Below are 19,778 nucleotides of genomic sequence, written 5' to 3'. Positions count from 1 at the left end.
TCCAAAGTGGCTGTACCATTGTTCCTTCACCTCAGCAACGTCTGAGAGTTCCCGTCACTCCACGTTCTTCGTAGGGACATCAAAAGAAAGCTTAGCCCTTCAAATAGTTATATATTGGTATCTCATTGTGGTATTAATTTCAATTTTCCTAGTGACTAATGATGTCTGTGACTTTTCTCTTGATTTTCTTTTTATTTATTTATTTTATTTATTTATTTTTTTGAGGAAGATTAGCCCTGAGCTAATGTCTGCCACCAACCCTCCTCTTTTTGCTGAGGAAGACTGGCCCTGAGCTAACATCCGTGCCCATCTTCCTCTACTTTATATGCGGGACGCCTACCACAGCATGGCTTGTCAAGTGGTGCCATGTCCGCACCCGGGATCCGAACGAGCAAACCCCGGGCCGCCGAAGTGGAACGTGTGAACTTAACTGCTGTGCCACCAGGCCGGCCCCTTGATTTTCTTAACAGTGTCTCTCAAAGAGCAAAAGATTTCATTTTGATAAAGTTCAATTTATCGACTTTTTTCTTTTACAGTTTGCGCTTTTTGTGTGATGTCTAAGAAATCTTTGCCTCACCCAAGGTCACAAAGTTTTTTCCTCTGTTTTAGTCCAGACATTTTTATAGTTTTAGGTTTTAGATCTATGATCCATTGTGAGTTGATTATGTACATGGTGCAAAGTATAAATCGAGGTTTTTATTTTGGCTTTTGGATGTCCAACTGTACCAGCACAATTTGTTGAAACTCCTTCATCCATTAAATTGCCTTTGCACCTTTTAGATTTTGCCTGTTTCATGGTTTTGTGCTATATTGTACATTGTACTGTTTTTAATTTCAATTTCTAACTGTTTATTGCTATTAAATAAAAACATAGTTTTAAAATTTTGATCATGCACTTGAAAAGAATGTGGATATTGCTGCTATCCTGTCTATTGTTTTGTAAACATCAATTAGAGCAGGTTGGTAGATAGTATTGTTCAGGTTTTCTATTTCCTTATCGATTTTCTGTCTACTTGTTCAGTTGATTACTGAGACAGGAATGTTGACATCCCCAACTGTTATTGCAGACATGTTTCCTTTCCTTTATATCAGTTTTCTTTTTGTGTTTGAAGCTGTTTTTAGGTGCATATATATTTGAGTTTTTATGACTTCTTTATGAATTGACTTCTTTGTCATTATGTAATAGCCATCTTTATCCTTGGTAATATTTCTTGTTATGAGGTCTACTTTGTTTGATATTAATATAGCCACTCTAGTTTTTTTTAATTAGTATTTGCATGGCATCTTTTTCCACTATTGCATTCTTAAAATATTGATGCATTTACATTGAAAGTGTGTTTCTTATAGACAATACCTACTTGGATCTTGCTTTTTTATCCTATCAATCTCTGTCTTTTAATTGTTGTATCTAGACTACTTACATTTAATGTAATTATTCACATGGTCAGGATTAAATCTCCTATCTTTCTAGCTATTTTCTATTTTTTCCATGTCTTCTTTATTCTTCTTTCTATGCTTTTCTCAGGTAAGCCAGCGCTCCCATCTCACACCTCCCTGATGGGGTCTCTCGTTCCTTGGATTTCCAGTTACTCATTTGTCCCGTAAACTTAGTGTTCAGATGGGTTCAGGGAGGTTACAATTTTGTCATGTATACAGTACTTTCTTATTTTTAGAGTATGAATGATGCTCTTTCCAGCTTTCTGCATCCTAGGCGGAAGTGGAACTCACTTTCATTCTTGAAAGATATTTTTGCTGGATATACGATTCTAGGTAGATGGTTTTTCTTTTCATTATTTTAAAGCTGTTGTTCCACTGTCTCTTATCCTCTATGGTACCTGATGAATGTTAGAGGTCCTTCAAATCATTGTTCCCCAGTATCAAATGTGTCATTTTTCTCTGGCTGCTTGCCAGATTGTCTCTTTCTCTTTGGTTTTCAGCAGTTTGACTATAATGTTTCTAGATGTGCAGTTTAGATTTTATTTTTTGCTTGGAGCTCACTGAACTTCTTGAACTAGAAAATTTATGTTTTTAACCAAATTTCAGGAATTTTTGGCCATTATTTCTCCAAATATTTTTTCTAGTCCATTGTCTCATTCTGCTTCTCAAATATGAGATATTTTGATATTGGTCTATGGGATCCTGAGGCTCTGATCACTTACTACAATTTTTTCTTCTATTCTTTAGATTACATCATTTATAATGGTGTATCTTCAAGTTCTCTGATTCTCTTTTTTGTCATATCCATGCTGTTGTTAAACCATGCAGCAACCTTTTTATTTTATGTATTTTCTTATTTCAGTTATATAATTTCTATTTGGTTCTTTCTGACAGTTTATATCTCTTGACTGAGGTTTCCTATCTATTCATTCTTTATGATATTTTCTTTTCAGTCCTTAAGCATAACTATTTTAAAATTCTTATCTCTTGATTCCAGTATTGGGGTCTTCTCAGGGTTAGTCTCCATTGATTTTCTTTTCTCTTGAAAATGGTTCATGTTTTCCTGTTTCTTTATATGACAAATTTTGGATTTTATTCTGTAAATTGTGAATCTTGTAGAAACTCTAAATTCTATCACGTTTTCTCCAAAGAATATTATTTTTTTTTAAATCAGGCAGTCAACTTGGCTGAGCCCAAAGTATTAACTCAGTCTTCCCTGTGACAAGTGGCAGCTCAAGTCAAATTCAGTTATTTTAGCCTCAGCTGTACTGCTTGGGGTCTGCCCTTCGCTTGCATACTTCAAGGCTCATCCAGAGATTAGAGCATAGTTTATATAGAGAATTGTGGCTCAACCTCTCAAGCTCTCTTCTTTTCAAGAGTCTCCTTCACTTTCTAGCAGCTGTGATTGACCCAAATTTTTTCCCCAGTAAGAAAAGATTTCTCTTCCAATTCTAGCCTCGCTACACAGTGTTGTTTATGGTCTTCCCTCAGGATAAGAGCTGGAAAACAATGATAAACTCATCCTTTGCTGTCTTAACCTTCAGAGTGTCTGACCTCTCCAGTATCTGAGTGCTTCTGTTCACTTTCCAGTGCCTTCAAAAGTTATTTTGCTTCTTCCAGAGTCTAGAGTTCTTATCAGCAGAAAGGTTGGTCAGACAGGAGCTTACTTGGCCGTGACTGGAAGTGGAAGAATTTCTAATTCAGATACGTGCATGTCTTTTTAAACATCCTTGTGTTTTTCACAGAATCTTACTGTGTTGTTGCCAGAGTTTATTCATTTTAGGTTATAGTGTTTAAGAGCAAGGACTGATACTTTTTACATATGGCACTACCTCAGTGGTTGCATATACTGGGCACTTGGTAAATATTTAAATGATGAATAATGACTAAATGTAGCATAAATTTTTCCTTAACTATACAGAATATATTCTTGCTGAGAAAAAAACATTCTATATAAGAACACCTAGTTAATAATTGCTATTTTTCATAAAAATTGCCATTAGAACTAAAAAAAAGCCACTTAAATTATTTTTGAAAACACAGGACCCCACTCTCTTCTCTTTTAAAATGGAGTTTTAATTCCATTTATCCAACATTGATTTAACATCTATTAGATGGAAAGCATTGTGGGAAACACTGACTGTTTTAGGATGAAAGGGAAGGATGATTAAATAAGACAGATAAGACATGGTGCCTGCCATCCAAGAATCCAAAAAGCTAGCTGGGGAGACAGACAGATGTAAATAATCCTAATATAAAGCAGACAATGGTAAGTGCCATCTTGAGATTAGGGCAAAGTGTTAGGATTGCTGTAAATTGGAAGCAATGAAATCAGATTGGGATCCTAGGACAGTTTCTTGGTAAATGTGGGATATATACTGACCTTAGGAGGATGTAAAGAACTTCATAGGTATATATGATGGGGAAATTCATTCCAGGAAAATTTGGGAAATTATACATTATATTTAGGAAAGAGTAAATGGTTTAACGGTAAGACTGGACTTTGAAGTCACAAAAATGTGTGACTGTGTTCAACTTCTTAAACTTTCCTGAACCTCAGTTTTGTCATCAGCAACAATGGGAAAGTTGAGTAGAGATCAAATTGTGGACAGCCTGAAAAGGTTGGTAAAGGCATGTAGACTGGAGTTGGGGACACCTGTTTGGAGGCCATAGCACTAATGAAGGTGGAAAGTGCTTGCAGTAGGACTGAACTTCAAAACAAAAAACTGTGTTTTCTGTTTCAACCGGAGATTCTTGGAAAAAAAATGAAAAAGAGAGTATAAATACAAAGGATTTGACAATGGCTTCTGTGAAGGGAAGAAAGAAGTGAAATTCAGGGAGTTTAATAGAATAGCTAAAACCAGATTGTATATTACAGTCATTATGTTTGTATGAAATATACCTAGGGTTGCTTTTTGTTGATATAAAGGCAATTATCTGACATATTATATTTTAATATAATCATGAACTATTTTTAAATGGCAATGGGACTTGAAAGATGTTGAGAGAAAAATAATTTTCAAAGTTTTTAAATTGTTCAATTAAAAAGAAACTCAAGGAACTTTCTCCACAATTTTGCTTAATAATAAATTGATAATATAGCTAACAAGTGGCAGAATCTAGATCTGAGCCCAAGATCACTTGATCCCCAATCCCATGTGCTTTCTACGCCACATTGCCTCTTCCAGGAGGAAGAGGAAGCGAAAGAAGAATATCCAAAAAATGAACTGAGTACTTCCTAAATGTCCGCACTACTTCCAATCGTTTTTACACAGATTAGCTAACTAAATCAACATAGCAATCATATGAGAGGGATTTCTTTTTTATCATCATTTTGTATATGAGTAAACTATTCCATCAAAAAAAGAGAAGATGTCTCATGGACCAGGAAAGGAACCCAAATCTCCCACATGGCATTCAACAATTTTATAGCTAGAATATCCCTAACCACCAAGAACTTGGATTTAAGTCACCTTATGGTCACTGTGAACGTTTACCTTGTGTCTAAATATTTTTTCACCAGGATTTGTCCCAGTCAAAACGAAGATAATCCTAGGAGTAAAAACACTAGAGGAAGCTCAGCTAGCGAACCGCACTGCATTGTCACTAAAGGACCAGCTGATTTCAAGACAGTGGGATTTGACAAGGGGAGAGAGGACTAATAGGACACAGGGTCACCCAGAAAGAAGGGGCAAAGCCAGTCTGGGAAGAGGAAGGGAGGAGGCACAGAATACCAGCCTCGCCTACTTCACATTTCTCAGGGCTTGATTGGAGTAGAACCAAACTTGCCTTTGAGATTCATAAATGGAGATGAGACAACTAAGTGAACAGACTGCGTCCCAGAGAAGATGCTGAATTAAAGCACATTTGGTTTGTATTCACTAAAGAACATATCACACTTGATGTGAGATTAGATGTTAAGAGCTGTACATCTGGCTCTGCCAAATATTAACTCAAGTTAATTGCAGGCTGCTGAATCTATCATTCACATGATGGTTTCAAATTTTAAAATGATGTATTAAATTGTTCCTCTAGGATGATGTTCCTCCCATACTGTATGTCACATGTGACATACCATCCTAATGGCTTGGGTAGGTAATGCTGTGAGGGGCCCTGTGGCAAAAAGGGAAGCACAGAGTGGGGAAGGACTCAGGTTGGTTCCTAGTCACCTATGTCCAGGTGTGATATTGATTTGTTAATCTGTGAGTATTTTCTTAACCAGGGGCTGAAAAATCTCATTCTCAAGGAGTTGTTTTGACTTTTAAGCAGAGGATACTATAAAAGGTAGACTATTATAAACTCTCCTGAAGGAAAATATTTGCTTTATGTAAATAGCCTTCTCAAGGTAATAAATAATTAAAGAACCTCAAAATAAAATAATGTATGAAGCTCTGAATTTCTAACCAAAAAGGTTTCCAAAGATTTACCTTTGGAAATGATCTGTCTTTATGGAGAAACACTGAAAACACACCAGAAGCCTTAAGTTCCAAAGTCATAAGAGACAATTAAGGGCAAGAATTAAAATGGAGTGCACTTTGTTCTAGGACTCACAAAGACCTGGGTGCTAACTCTTTTCTCCCAGGCAGGTTGCTTAGCCTCCCAGACCCTAGATGTTCTCATGTGTGAAACAGGAATCCCCGCACCTGCTTGGCCTGCTTCCACAGTGGCTGTGAAAGTGCAGAGGCTGCAGTGACTGTGAAGCAGGACCCTACCAGCAGGACACTCATGTAAATGATGTCCGTTGACATCTGGCACGAGGACCCAGCTGTCAGACACAAGGCACACTCTCGCGCCTTGCTGTGCTGTTCGCCAAAGTTTATTTGGGCAGGTGGTAATTACCAAGAGTACATTAAGGCTAAATCAGGGTGAGAACTTGCTTGAATGTTCTGTTGAGGAAAGATGGGTGGAAAGAGTAAGCGGCTCCACACCTGAAACTGGGAATCACTCAACGTTAGAAGACACAAATAACATTCTCAAAGTGGCCTAACTCGGAGACTTAGGGTCAAATGGGGCAGGCACCCTGTCCTAGAACCTCTGGTTGGAATAGGTTGAAGAGGGACATTAGACCAGTGATTTCGTTGCCACCATAAGAGGGTATGTCAGTAGAGAACTACTCTGTAAAAATTAGATACTAGACACTAGCAGTGACTGTCATGGGAGGGTGGGACTATTGGTAAGAATATGTGTGATTTTTATTCTTTTCATCTATATTTTCTAATTCTTCCATAATGAGAATGTATTCTTTCTGCAGTAAAAATGTTATTTATATAAAAAGTGAATATAGACTTCAAATTTCATATTATATGAGAAAACAAACCCTAATTTTTTTCAATTATTAGGCACATTATTTTACAGATAATTTCTTTTAAGATGGAAAACGTGCTTCTTGATCATCAGCAACTGTTTAAGGTAAGCAGTCCTTCAACTCTCATTTCATAGTTACACTGCCCCATGACTTCACGTGGGGCCTGTTCTGCTCAGAAGGGATCGGTTGTGTGAAGGGGTGTGGCACGAATAACCCTTAGGAATACAGGTCACAGAGCTAATGAAGTGCGCCAAGGAAAGAAAGTCTTACCTATCAGCTATGAATTCTCCCCCCCCATGCCAGAGACCTGAGGGCACGTGACCTAGGAATGTGCATCCCAAGATAATACTACCTTCAGAGAACTCTACTTATAGGTAAGTAACTCTCCTTTATAGAAGGTATCTTTGTGTGGCAGACTGTTTATGGGAGCAATTTGAATTGAACTTTAAATGAAAAAGGCATATCTCTGTAAGTGGTAATAATTTTAGTCATCTCGCTGTGGCTAGGGGTTGTGGAATTCATTAGCACAGATTAACATATAAAGTGGGTGAGATATCTAATAGCAAACGGAGAGGTTTAGGGGCCTTAATTCATCACTGAATGAACAGCGTGTACAGTATTAGGGACTATGAAATTTTTAATTTACACAAAGTGTCCAAGAATATAGGGAATAAATTTAAACCCAAAACAGATAATGGAGCTATGCCCTGCCTGGCTGGCAAGTTGAATTGTTTTTACACTGAGTGAAGAAAGCTAATTATCCCAAGCACAAGGAGACTGCTAAAAATAATAAGATTATAAGGAATAATTTGCTGATATAATTACAACAAAATTGGGTACACACAATCGTCAGATACATGTATTGCTTGACCTGGGTGAGAAAGTGAAATAAATCCTTCTTCTATAGCCTTCGTAAATTTGTTTTTATCATCTCCAAGTGGTGTTTGCACAGGCAGCACAATTTGCATGTGTAATGTGGCTGTACAAATTGACAACAAGTAAATTATTCAAGGAAATAGGCTGGTCGCGGGTCTGAACTATCTCGCAAAGCCTATTCATTTTGAAGAATCACTGAGACGTGAAGCTCATACATCAACCGTTTTCTGACAATCCTCAGACTTATTGTCTCCTAAAATGTCATTACGGCTATTATTTATGAAGCTAATTCATTTATTAATATATATTTAACTCTGACTTGTCATGCACCTTAGCAGACATTCTGTGCACTGCATATTTTTGAATAGATGAAAGACTTTTGCAAGCTTTAATGATTACTGTAAGCTGCTATAGATTTATAGAATGCAGCTTTATTATCTACTTGCATTAATACCTTTTTATAACTTTCTTTCTGCTTAAGGCCATCAAATATAAATGGCAAATGACATATTCAAAAGATTGTATGGAATAAGATTTTCCAAGAGTTTGTTGAATTTTAGAACAAAATGGGTTATCTGTCAGTTAAGGCCTAATTCACCTAAAAAGATGGGTATATACCAATTATGTTGAATTTTCCTGCAAAATATAGGCTGCAGTTTTTCAAGAAAAAAGGAAAAATGCATGATTCATTGAGCTCTTTCCTTCTGAGAAGACAGCCCATCCTTTCATGTGCTGAGGTTGGGCAACGGTTCCCATGGAAGCTGAATTTCAGGTGTTCATTATTACTTGGGGCCTTGCACTGTGCCCTTTACATTGTCTTTAATCAATAAATGGGTGTTGCATGAGTGAGTGAATAGATGACTGACCTCGAGGTTTTCTGATAGTGCCATGAATAAAATCAGTAGAAATAAGAATCAACCTGGAACACTATTTTATACATTTCTGCTTTCTGCTTTAGCACTTCCAACCTCTAGAGAATGTTCTGTGACTCCCACCATGATTTAGAAATAAATCGTGTGTATATGCAATCAAAACACACGTGTTATTTTTATAGTGTGCATAAGAATATATCAATAGTGGACATGTATTATTGCTCCTGGTTGTCGCTGTGTAAAGTTTGCTCACCAGCATCTTCCACCGTAGGTGACCATGACTATTCTGTGTGTGTGTGTGTGTGTGTGTGTGTGTGAGGTAGAAGGAAGTGGAGAATAAAAAGGAAGAACAATAGAGTTGCTCGAGATATTCTGGTCTGAGTGTGCTTCATGCTAACCATTTAAGTATTCACCGATTTTCTAACCCAACATTTCTGCATTTGTGTTGGTATAGAAATAGAACTCTTACAACACCAAGTGCAAGGGCTGCACAGGCAAACATGCTACTACTGTCATTTGCTAATGGATTTGAAATTATTGCAAACCAGATGCTTTGTTTTAACGATACAAATGATAAGACAAAGAAAAATGTCATTGCCTGAGTATTGTATTGACTGCATTAGCTTTAATGATGTTGCAAAATCAGCAACATTTTTAGATAATTAAAATTTGTTTAAAAAATGCTACTTAATCTGTGGAGACAGAAGGCAGATTAGTGGTTGTCTAGAGCTGGGGTGAGGTGGAGAGAAGAGGGAGCGACTGCTGATGGGCACAGGTTTCTTTTTAGGGTGACAAAAATGTTTTAAAATTAGATTGTGATGATGCTTGCACAATTCTACAAATAGACTAAAACCATTAAATTGTGCACTTTAAGTGGGTGAACTATGTGGTCTGTGAATTATATCTCAATAAAGCTGTTTAAAAGGGACTGCGTGATACATGCCCAAATTAAATATTGTACTGTATATAACCAACAGCATTATTATGAATAGTAGCATAGGACATAACCATTTAGCAAACTGGCTTATGAATGAAACTAAATTGAAATATAAAATAATCTATCCACAAGAGCATGGGAAGGAGGCCTGCCTTTCAGAGATGCAGCCTTCAACCTGAATGGTATTCGTGTCACGTGACCTGACAAGAGAAAAAAAATTCCTGCCTCAGAAACACTGATATAAGCCACCAAATGCAGTCAAGAAAAATCTTTAGGAAATGCGTAGGGAGACACTATTTTTCATTTAAAATTATTGTGTAAGACCAACAAAGCATCAAGAATCTATTTTTAAAAGTAATTTTCTTATATTAAGCCTTCTCTCAAAATGGCCTATTAGGTATGGAAAGCAAACCACACACACACACACACACACACACACACACACACACTGCCTTTCTAACTGCATAACCCTGGCCGGGAAGGCTGATGACATTTTTATTAGTAATATTAATCACATACTTAAAGAGAAAAATGTCTCACTTTTCCAGGAACCATAATATTTACCTATTTACACCTTTTAAAATTTCAATAACTCCAACTTAGAACCCTTAACCCCCATAACCTTCAAAAAACAAGTAAAATGAAAATTAATAAATGTTCCCTAGTGTGCTATGAACCATTAATTGTACAGACTGAAAGGCTTTAGCCTAATAAGAAACATGCCTTCAGCAGAAATGTGAAAGTCATCAGGGATGCTCATGATTTAATGATAAAAATGTGCAGTCAATTTTCAATGAAGTTAAGACCTATAACCCAGGAATATTTTAACTCACAAATTTTTGCAGATACCTGAGGAACTTTGAAAGGTGAACAACGTGAAGTACTGAAATGTTCTCAGCACGAATTAAATAATTCATCTCTAAAGCGGTCTGAAGATAGAGGCAATAGAATTTCTAGCAATAACAGGTGATCAGAGATGGACTTGGCCCACACTCCAAGAATGCACAGGCATTTCATTAAACTAGCAACAGCATGATTTTCCTAGGAAATTTTTAGAGAAGTATTATAAAATTAGGAATAAAGACATGTTAATGACACCATTGACCGTAAGTCTCACGTAAGTTTTGAAAATCAGTTCTAGGTTAAGCTATAGAAGTCCCAAGCATAATCCATTCACTCAAATAAGTACTTACTTAGTTCTCACTATGAACTAGGGGAAGCCTGGGGTATGCATTCTGGAACTGAAGTGGGCAGATTCTGGGGGGATATAAAGACGAATAAAACAGTCCTTGTCCCTGAGGAACTTAAAGTCATGAGAGCAGTGTGATTTGTTTGCAAAAATTTTGCCCTTCTTGTTTGAGTTATTTACAATGAGCAATGCTTTATTTTTGTAATCAGGAGGAAGAGCGTATAAGACGGGTTTTTTGAAAAGACACTTAAGTGCTATTGAATGAGTGCAAAGTTTTATAGATATTCATAAGAGATCCCTGCCAAGGAAAATTTTCAAGGAAGGGTTAGCGTGTGAGCTGGGCCTGGAAGGATGGCCGACATTAGATAGATTGAGTTGGAGAAGGCAATCTAGGTGGAAGAGATTGTGTAAGCTAAAGCTGAAAGTAAATGTAATGTGAAATAATGCAATATGGCTGCAGATTAGGGTGCATGTAGAGGAGGAAAAACTAGAACATTGTGTTGGGGCTGAATCACAGGAGGCCTATGCTGTCACACTCAAGAATTCAGATTCATTTTGTGAGGTCACATGTGTAAGGTACTTAGCACACAGTACAAAGTACATTGTAAGTGCTCAGTATATATGAACTGTTATTACTCTTGTCCAAGGTCTCAGAAGGAGCTGGAGCAGAGCAAGGGCTAGTAGTCTCCTGGGTAGCCCTTCTTTCTGTCCCATAGGTTGACTCTAGATGAGTGCTGCCCAATAGATAGGTCTATATTGAGATATAACCCACTTTCAGATGGCCCCTGAGCCATCTCCACACAGCACTCCTCATACCCCTCACGGGCATGCAGTGACTAGTCTGAAAGTTCCTTCATGCAAAGGCAGTGTCCTTTTCCCTCTTTGTTCCCAAGGCCTTAGCACATGTTGGGTTTTATCAAATGCTTGTTGAACTTCCCTCCCCCATTAGATGTAAATACTCCAAGATAAATGAATAAGTTGATACTGAGACATTTGTGTTAGGGCATATGGCCTGTTAATTTAGTAGTTGAGTTTGTCATTACTGGACATACTAATCATATCTCATTTCTGGACCTGCCAGATTCCCAAATGAGGTGTTGTCCTGAGAGAACCTTGCCTGCAACCCCCTGGGTATCAACATCCTATCAATTCTCCTCCTCTACCCCCAAAATACCACACCTACTCACAAAGGATTATTATGCATGAAATAAGGCTGGCCAAGTGCCTAGCATTGCACCTGATGCATACTAACATTCGCTAGGCATGCTCTTTCCCTAAATATCAGAATTTCTGACTTATCCATCCGTTGGCTCTGATAGAGTACACCATTTAGTGTACTGTTTTAGAGGTAAGAGCAGTAGAAGGCTCATTCACAATTTTCATCAGAATCTCTCTAAATTATGGCCCCGGGGGCCAAATCGTACCATCTATTTTTATAAAGTGTTATTAGCAGGGAGCCATGCCTGTTAATTTAAATATTGTCTATGGCTGTTTTCACACTACAACAGCAGAGTGACTAGTTGTAACAGAGACTATCTGACTTTCAAAGCCTAAATATTTACTATCTGGCCCTTTACAGAAAAAGTTGGCTGACTCTGGTTAAAAATAATGGCTTTGTCAGTCAAAACTGAACTTAAATCCTAGTTCCATCTTGGGAACAAAGAGGCGAGTTAACCTCTTTACACTTCAGCTTCCTTGTCTATAAAATGGGAGTAATGATAGTAACTACTTCATAGGATTATTGTGAGCATTAAATACCCCAAAGTACCTAGCACAGTACTTATAAGATGATAAACATTAAATATGAGCAATGATGATGATGGTGGTGAACATACAGATAAAATTATCATACAGGAAACACCATACCTCAAAAAGCTTTTAAAGTTGGATGTTGAAGGCCCGCAATGTAATGTAATACGTATATACACGCATACATGTATATAAGTCCACACACATACTTGTACACACATACAATAAATGCGAAAAAGATATATATGGATATTAATGCAAGTAGAATACACACATACAAATACACATATATATTACATATAATATATATGAAAAGAAAAAATAGGCATTAATGAAAATAGAATACACATACATAAATACACACACACAAAATCCTGTGCTAAAAAAAAAAAATTCTTTCTCAGTTTCTGGGCACAAAACAACCACTCTGTGATGAAATTACTCTACCTGATTGTGTGACCTTTGCATTCATGGGAGGTGAGAGGTCACCCGGAGAGTTGAGAGTAGGCTGAATCTGGCAAGGATTCAACAATCGTTTTTCCTTCGCCGTCTATCCCTTTGCAATCACTCTTCAGCTCCTTTCATTTTCGCCCCCAGTGGTGAAACGGAGACACTGCAGCAGCGGAAGCAGGTGCTCATCCTCCAGGGCTCGCCGCCTGTTTCTCGGTTCTGGGAAAACAATTCAAACGAGTCAGTAAAGTCAATGGAAAGGAAGATGTCGGGAGGATTGTTATTCCAAAGAGCCAAAACTGCTTCGGAAATGAGAACAAAGGTGGCCAATTACCACCTTCTAACATCCTATAATGCTTATTTATTATTTGTATTGTTAATTGTCTGTGTCCGGCTTCACAATGTCACTTCCCTAAGGGCAGGGAAATTGGACTGTTTTGCTTATCACTGTATCTAAAAGGCTTAAAACAGAGTCTTGTACCTTGTAGACACTCAGTAAATATTTGCTGAGTTGAATAAATAGCTGCAGGTCTATAGACTATGCAGCTTTGAAGAAAATGCTAGAGTGTGGTCTAAGACAAGGTCATCGATAGCTTATCCTCATTCCCTGTCTGGCCGCTTAGACTCAATTTGAGCCTCTGGGATTAGAAAGATGAAGCCTGTGGAACGGTTTCAGGAGGGCCTGTGAGACTCGGCACCAGAAGAACTGCCCTGCGGTCCAGAGGGGAAAAAACGATAAAGAAGAAAAAAAATCCGTGAGATACAAACAAACTCAAAAAAGAAATAAAATGAGCTTCTGGCTTCTGGTAATCTTCCTGCACAAAACAGCTATAAATTCTGGACGAAATATAAAAAGCTGCTGTTCAAAGGCACTAGCGAGAAACCAAGGAGGAAAACGCAGGAGTGGAGTCTGCGTGTGGAAGAAGGGAATGGCAGCGGGCAAGTTTCTTATTATTAGTGCTTTTTGCCAGAAAGTAGGACCCAATCTGTGCCAAATAGGAGTGAGGAAAACTTGGATAGAAAACCCCGTAGTCTTACTGGCATGAAAAGACAGAAAATAGAGTTCAAGGTGATTGCAGCAACTGGAAAGTGAGGGGGAAATTTTGGAAGAAAGAGAGCCAAAGGTGGGGGGGTGATATGTTCTGTGTTTAAGCTCTGTACAAATCCTTGCTGACAGCCCAACCATGTGTGCAGGTAGCCCAGCTCAGGCTAAAGGAACTGGACAGAGATTTCTCTTGCTGCTCACTACAAGGGAGCCAGTTTGGAGTTTGAGATCAGTTAAGTTAGCCGCCTGCTTTTAAACAATCAATCCTCTTCAAAGGAACACAACAGAATCCAGAGGCTCTACAATATATCACTCACAACTTCTTGGGTGCCATCCAAAATACTAAGCACATGAACTAACAAAGGAAATGTGAGCCAAAAGGCAATCAGTGGAGATGGACACTGAGATAACTGAGTGGCTGGAATTAACAGACAAGAGTTTTAAATCAGCTATTATAACCATGCTCATGAATATAAAGGAAAATATGTTTGTAAAGAATTAACAAATATGAAATCTCAATGGAGAACTAAAAACTATTTTTAAAAAACCAAACCGACATTCTAAAACTAAAAATACAATATTTGAAGTAAGTTTCACTGTATGGTTCTGACAAAAAGGAAGATGACTGAAGAGTCAGAAAATTTGAAGATAGATAAATAGCAATAATTCTATGTGAAGAACATATAGGAAAAAATATCGGGGAAAAGTGAGCAGAGCCTAAAGAACCTGAGGAACAATATCACAAGATCTAACGTGCATATAATTAGAGTCTTAGAATGAGAGGGGAGAGAGAATGGGATAGAAAAAACTTTGAGGAAATTTGGTATATGTAGACGTAATGTATATAACAAGTGTCGTGGAGGGGATGAGTATATTCTAAAATGTGGTTTTATATTTCATATGAATAAATATATTCAAATATAAATTATATATATTATATCAAGAAGGTATAATGATTGTAAATATATGTGTGTCTTAAAACAGAGTTTCGAAATACATTTTTTAAAAATTGACAAGTAAAAGGGGAAAATGGACAACTCCACAATCGTAGTTGGAGATTTTAACCTTCTTTTCTCAAGAATTAATTTTTTAAAACTAGACTAAAAAAATCAATAAGGATATATGTGATTTAAATAGCACAACCATCTTGACCTAATTGATGGTTATAGAATTCTTATACCCAATATCAGCAGAATGCACATTTTTCAAGCACACATAGACCATTCAGGAAGGCAGACCATACTGGGTAATAGAAGAGATCTAAATGGATATAAAAGGATTGAAGACAGAGTATGTGTTCCAACCACAATGGAATTGTTAGAAATCAATAGTGAAAATACATCTACATCCCCTCCATCCAATAGTTTAAAATTAAATGATACATTCTGTGTAACTCGTAGATTAAAGAAGAAAACCTAAGGGGAATTAGAAAATATTTTTAACTGAATGATAATGAAAACATAACGTAGAATTTGTGGGATGCAGCTAGAGCATTGCCTACAAGGAAATTTGTAGCTTAAAATGCTTTTTACTAGAAAAAAGAGTGAAATAAAATTAATGACCTATGGTTTGACCTATAAAAATAAGAGCAAAGTAAACCCAAATTAATTAGAAAAAGGAAAAAATAAAGAACAGAAATTAGTGAAACAAAAAACCATGCAAACAATACAGAAAATTAACAAAGCAAACAGTTGGTTCATTGAAAGCATCGACACTCTGACACACTTTCCTGATCCCTTGTCTTTGCTATACTGCCTTATTATTACGATGCTTGTACCCTAAGGCACTTTTTCCTCCTATCCTCACCCATGTACAGGCTCAGGGAAAATGTCAATTTCTCCAACACATTTTCCAAAATTCTGCCAACTGGAAATAACCTCTTTCTTTGAAACAAATACTTCAATAGTCACTTTCATGTCTCTTTCTATGATAAGAATGGAGAACATTTGGTATCTTATACCTCTGAAATCCCAGCCTGATTCACAGAATGAGCAGTACGTGGTCAGGAACTAAAATTTTAGCCTTTAATTTTTCTGCTCAGCTCAACAAAAATATCTGGATATTAATCAAAATCTAAACAAAGAAACTGATCTTTGATACATTGTTAGGATAATGGTAAAATAAAACAAGATTCTGATCAATAAGGAAAACTTAAGGCAGTATAAATTAACAGAAATATGACTTGAAGAGAATTTTCTCCAACACGAAAAAAAGAATTAAACATTTTCCAGTCATAGAACACCTTAATAAATCTGATAAAACTATGGATTTCCTCCCCAGATAAGAAATCACAAACATAAATTTTGCACATGATTTCAGATATTTCATGGATCTCAGTTAAGAATCCCTGGCTTAGAAGTAAATCTAATGTCTGCCATACATGTTTTTTATGGCAAAACAAAATTTAAATAGCTGGAATCTAGTTGTAAAAGAGTTGAAAATTTTTACAAGATGAATGATGCTAGAAAGTACAGCAAGGAAATAGAAAATAAACTTAAGAAATATATCTGGGGGCCGGCCTGGTGGCATAGTGGTAAAGTTCATGTGCTCTGCTTCGGTGGCCTGGGGTTCACAAGTTCAGATCCTGGGCATGGACCTAGCACTGCTCATCAAGCCAGGCTGTGGCGGAGTCCCACATAAGGTAGAGGAAGATTGGCACAGATGTTAGCTCAGGGCCAATCTTCCTCAAGCAAAAAGAGGACGACGGGCAATAGATATTAGCTCAGGGCCAATCTTCCTCAAAAAAAAGAAGAGGAAGAAGAAGAAGAGGAGGAGGAGGAAAGAGAAAGAGAAGGAGAAGGAGAAGAAAAAGAAGATATATATCTGGAAAGTGATAGAAATGAAAAATTCAAGGAAAGATCACTGATACAGGGGATAATAACATGGAGATCCAAATTACGTGAAGAATAGACATTCTGGAGATCAAACAATAGGAAAGGCACAAAAGATAATCCCAGTCACATGTAAGTAAAACCATTCAGAACTGAAAAACTATTAAAGTCATAAAACAAAAAATATCCTTATACTCACTTAAATTTAGGACATGAGAGTTTCCAACTTTCAAAGAGAAAGGTAAAGTTTACATTCCTTTTAAAATGTAATATAATTACTATTTTTAATTTATTTTGAAATATTTCATGTATCAAGAAAAAACAGAAATAATATAGCAAACATTTGTGTACTCTCCACCTAGTTTAAGAAATAAAGCCTTATCAAATATTGTTAAACTCCACCATTTGCCCTTTTTTGAATGTGTTTCTTTTACACACTCCCAATAGTCACCACTATATTGAGTTTTAGCATTACCTTGATTTTTAATGTAAGTACACTTATTGTTAAGCAATACATAGTTTAGTTTTACATGCTTTTGAACTCTAAATAAATTGTGTTATACTATATGCTTTCTTCTGCAACTTATATTTTTTACTCAATATTGTGTTTTCTGATATTCATTCCAGTCGATATACACAGCTGCTATTCACTCACTTTCACTTCTCTACAACATTTTATGAATATATTGTGATTTACTCTTTCATTCTCTCTTCCATGAATATTTGGGTTGTTATGGTTTTTTGTTATTACCAAAAGTTGCTGCTATGAACATTCTTGTATGCAAATTTGTTTTTACATGTTTAAGAGTTTCTCTGGAGCAGTGGTTCTCAAAGTGTGGTCCTGTACCAGAAGCCGCAGTATCACCTGGGGTCTTGCTAGCAGTGCAAATATTTGGATCCCACCACAGACCTTCTGAATCAGAAACTCTGGGGATGGGAAGCGCAGTCCGTGTTTCAGTGAGCTCTCCAGGAGATTCTGAGGCACCATTAAGTTTGAGAACCACTGCCAGAGAAATGGATCATAGGAGGGTACACACACTTTGATTAGATAACATCCAATGGCTGTCTGAAATGACTGGATCTTCTTACACTCCCACCCACCATTACGAGAGTTTCTCCTGTTTAACATCCTTACCAACACTTCATATTCTCAGAACTTTTAACTTTTTAGCCAATCCAGTTGGTAGAAAGTGGTATCAACTGTGATCTTGTTTTAGTGTTCCTTGAATCTAATGATGTTGACCGTTTTTATTCATTTATTAGACAATTCATATTTCCTTTTCTATGAAATGTCTCTACTGTATTTTGACCATTCTTCTATCAGATTGTTGGCCTTTTTTCTTATTGAGCTGTATACTCATCCTTGTCAGTTAAATGTTTTGCAAATGTCGCTCCCAGTCTATGGCTTTTTTTTTTTTTCACTTTTAAATGGTATATTTTAATGAGCAGACATTTTTCATTTTAATGTTGTCAAATTGATTATTTCCACTATGTGGTTTGTGTTTTTGTATCTTATTTAAGAAATGCTTCCCTACCATGAGATAATAAAGATATTCTCTTTTATTTTCTTCTAAAAGTCTTAATATTTTGCTTTCACATTTAAGTCTTGAATCCACATTGACTTTGTTTTGTATGATGTGAGATAGAAATCCACTTTTTCCACATGGATAACCAATTGTCTAAGTTGCACTGAATGTGTAGATTTTGAGGAGGAGCATTGACATCCTTATAATACTGAGTCTTCCTATTCATGAGTATGGTATACCTGTCTATTTATTTAGGTCTTCTTTAATGTATTTCTATGAAGTTTCATAATTTTTGGTAACTTTATTCCTAGATATCTTATACATTTAGTTGCTTTGTGAATAGTATCATTTTAAAATAAAGTTATGTTTTTCCAAATGTTTGCAGCTGGAGTAGAGAAACACAATTGATTTTTGTATGATGGTCTTCTAGACAGCAACTTTGCTTAATTTCAAAGGGGCAAAAACGAGGCTATCTTCACATTTCTCTACTTTAGCAATTATTGCAGAATGCTAGAATAACATCTATAGAACCCTTAAGAAAAGACTTTGAGACCTTAGAAAATACTCCGTTTAGTCAAGTTCTCACCCACATATATGAGAAAAAGAAAGAATACTCTCAGATATACAAAGTCTCAGACCCTTTTTTTGCAGCTTGCTCGAGGCCGTACTCCAGAATACTAGGAAATGAATTAGAATAAAGAAATGCTGAATGGAGATACTACTGCTAAGACGAATCTGAGGAAACCACTGGTCAATAAAGAAATAAGTAAAGAAGACCCCAAACTCGAAGGCTGCTGCTGCTCTCTGGTTTACGTGATTTAAAAAAAAAATAGTAGTACACCAAATAGATAAATATTCTGGAATAAGATGGGGATAGAGAGGGTCTTAGAGCCTTAGATTTAAGAAACGAAGGATGTGAAAGATGGAATCCAGTATGCAAAATCTCTTGTCTTTCATGCAAAGAAGTAACAAGCCTATTGTTTTTATCAGAGACATTTATAACTTTAGAAACCATTAAATACCATTATATTTGACCAATTGAGTAAAAATATAGTTTTACATTCCCAATTGTTTTAAGCATCAAAGGAGACAATATTGTACATGTGATAAAGGGTATACAGAGAAGAGACAACAAAGAACTAGAAAAAAAGTAAAATAACTATATGTAATGATTATAATGAATATAGTTCTATAAATTCTCCATAGGGTTGTATTGAATTGAAAACAACTTTAATAATATTGTACTTGGAATTTTTTAAACCAAAGCACTACCAACCTGACTAGAAATAGAATGATGTTCGTTTCCTATCCGTAGAGTCCACTGAAGAGAACAGTGTTATTTGGAAAATGTTTCTGAAGATTTTGCTTTGTATGCCAACCTACAGAAAGGTATGTTTAAATCGACTACAAAAAAATTTCGATCTCATTTCTTTTATTTATCTACCAAATACTTATGTAGTGCTTATCATGGGCTGGCTATTATTCTAAGTGCTTTACAAAGAGGAATTCATTCTATTAGTCAGGCTTCTGGCAGGAAACAGATGGTGTAGTCAAATTGGAT

General features: G+C 36.4%; 1 protein-coding gene across 3 annotated transcripts in view; it reads right to left on the bottom strand.

Moving 5' to 3' along the window:
* FAM204A (family with sequence similarity 204 member A) overlaps nt 1–13,034 on the bottom strand; it is a 53,627-nt gene extending 40,593 nt beyond the window's left edge. For all 3 annotated transcript variants that reach the window (XM_070260011.1, XM_070260027.1, XM_070260032.1), the window contains exon 1: nt 12,813–13,034. The gene's annotated coding sequence lies outside the window, so the exon portion shown is untranslated. The remainder of the gene's footprint in view (nt 1–12,812) is intronic.
* Nucleotides 13,035–19,778: the final 6,744 nt, after the last annotated feature.

The sequence above is a fragment of the Equus caballus genome, chromosome 1 (assembly GCF_041296265.1).
Source record: "Equus caballus isolate H_3958 breed thoroughbred chromosome 1, TB-T2T, whole genome shotgun sequence".
Taxonomy (NCBI): domain Eukaryota; kingdom Metazoa; phylum Chordata; class Mammalia; order Perissodactyla; family Equidae; genus Equus; species Equus caballus.
The sequence above is the reverse complement of the archived record's forward strand: the minus strand, read 5'-3'. Positions and strand labels throughout refer to the sequence as shown.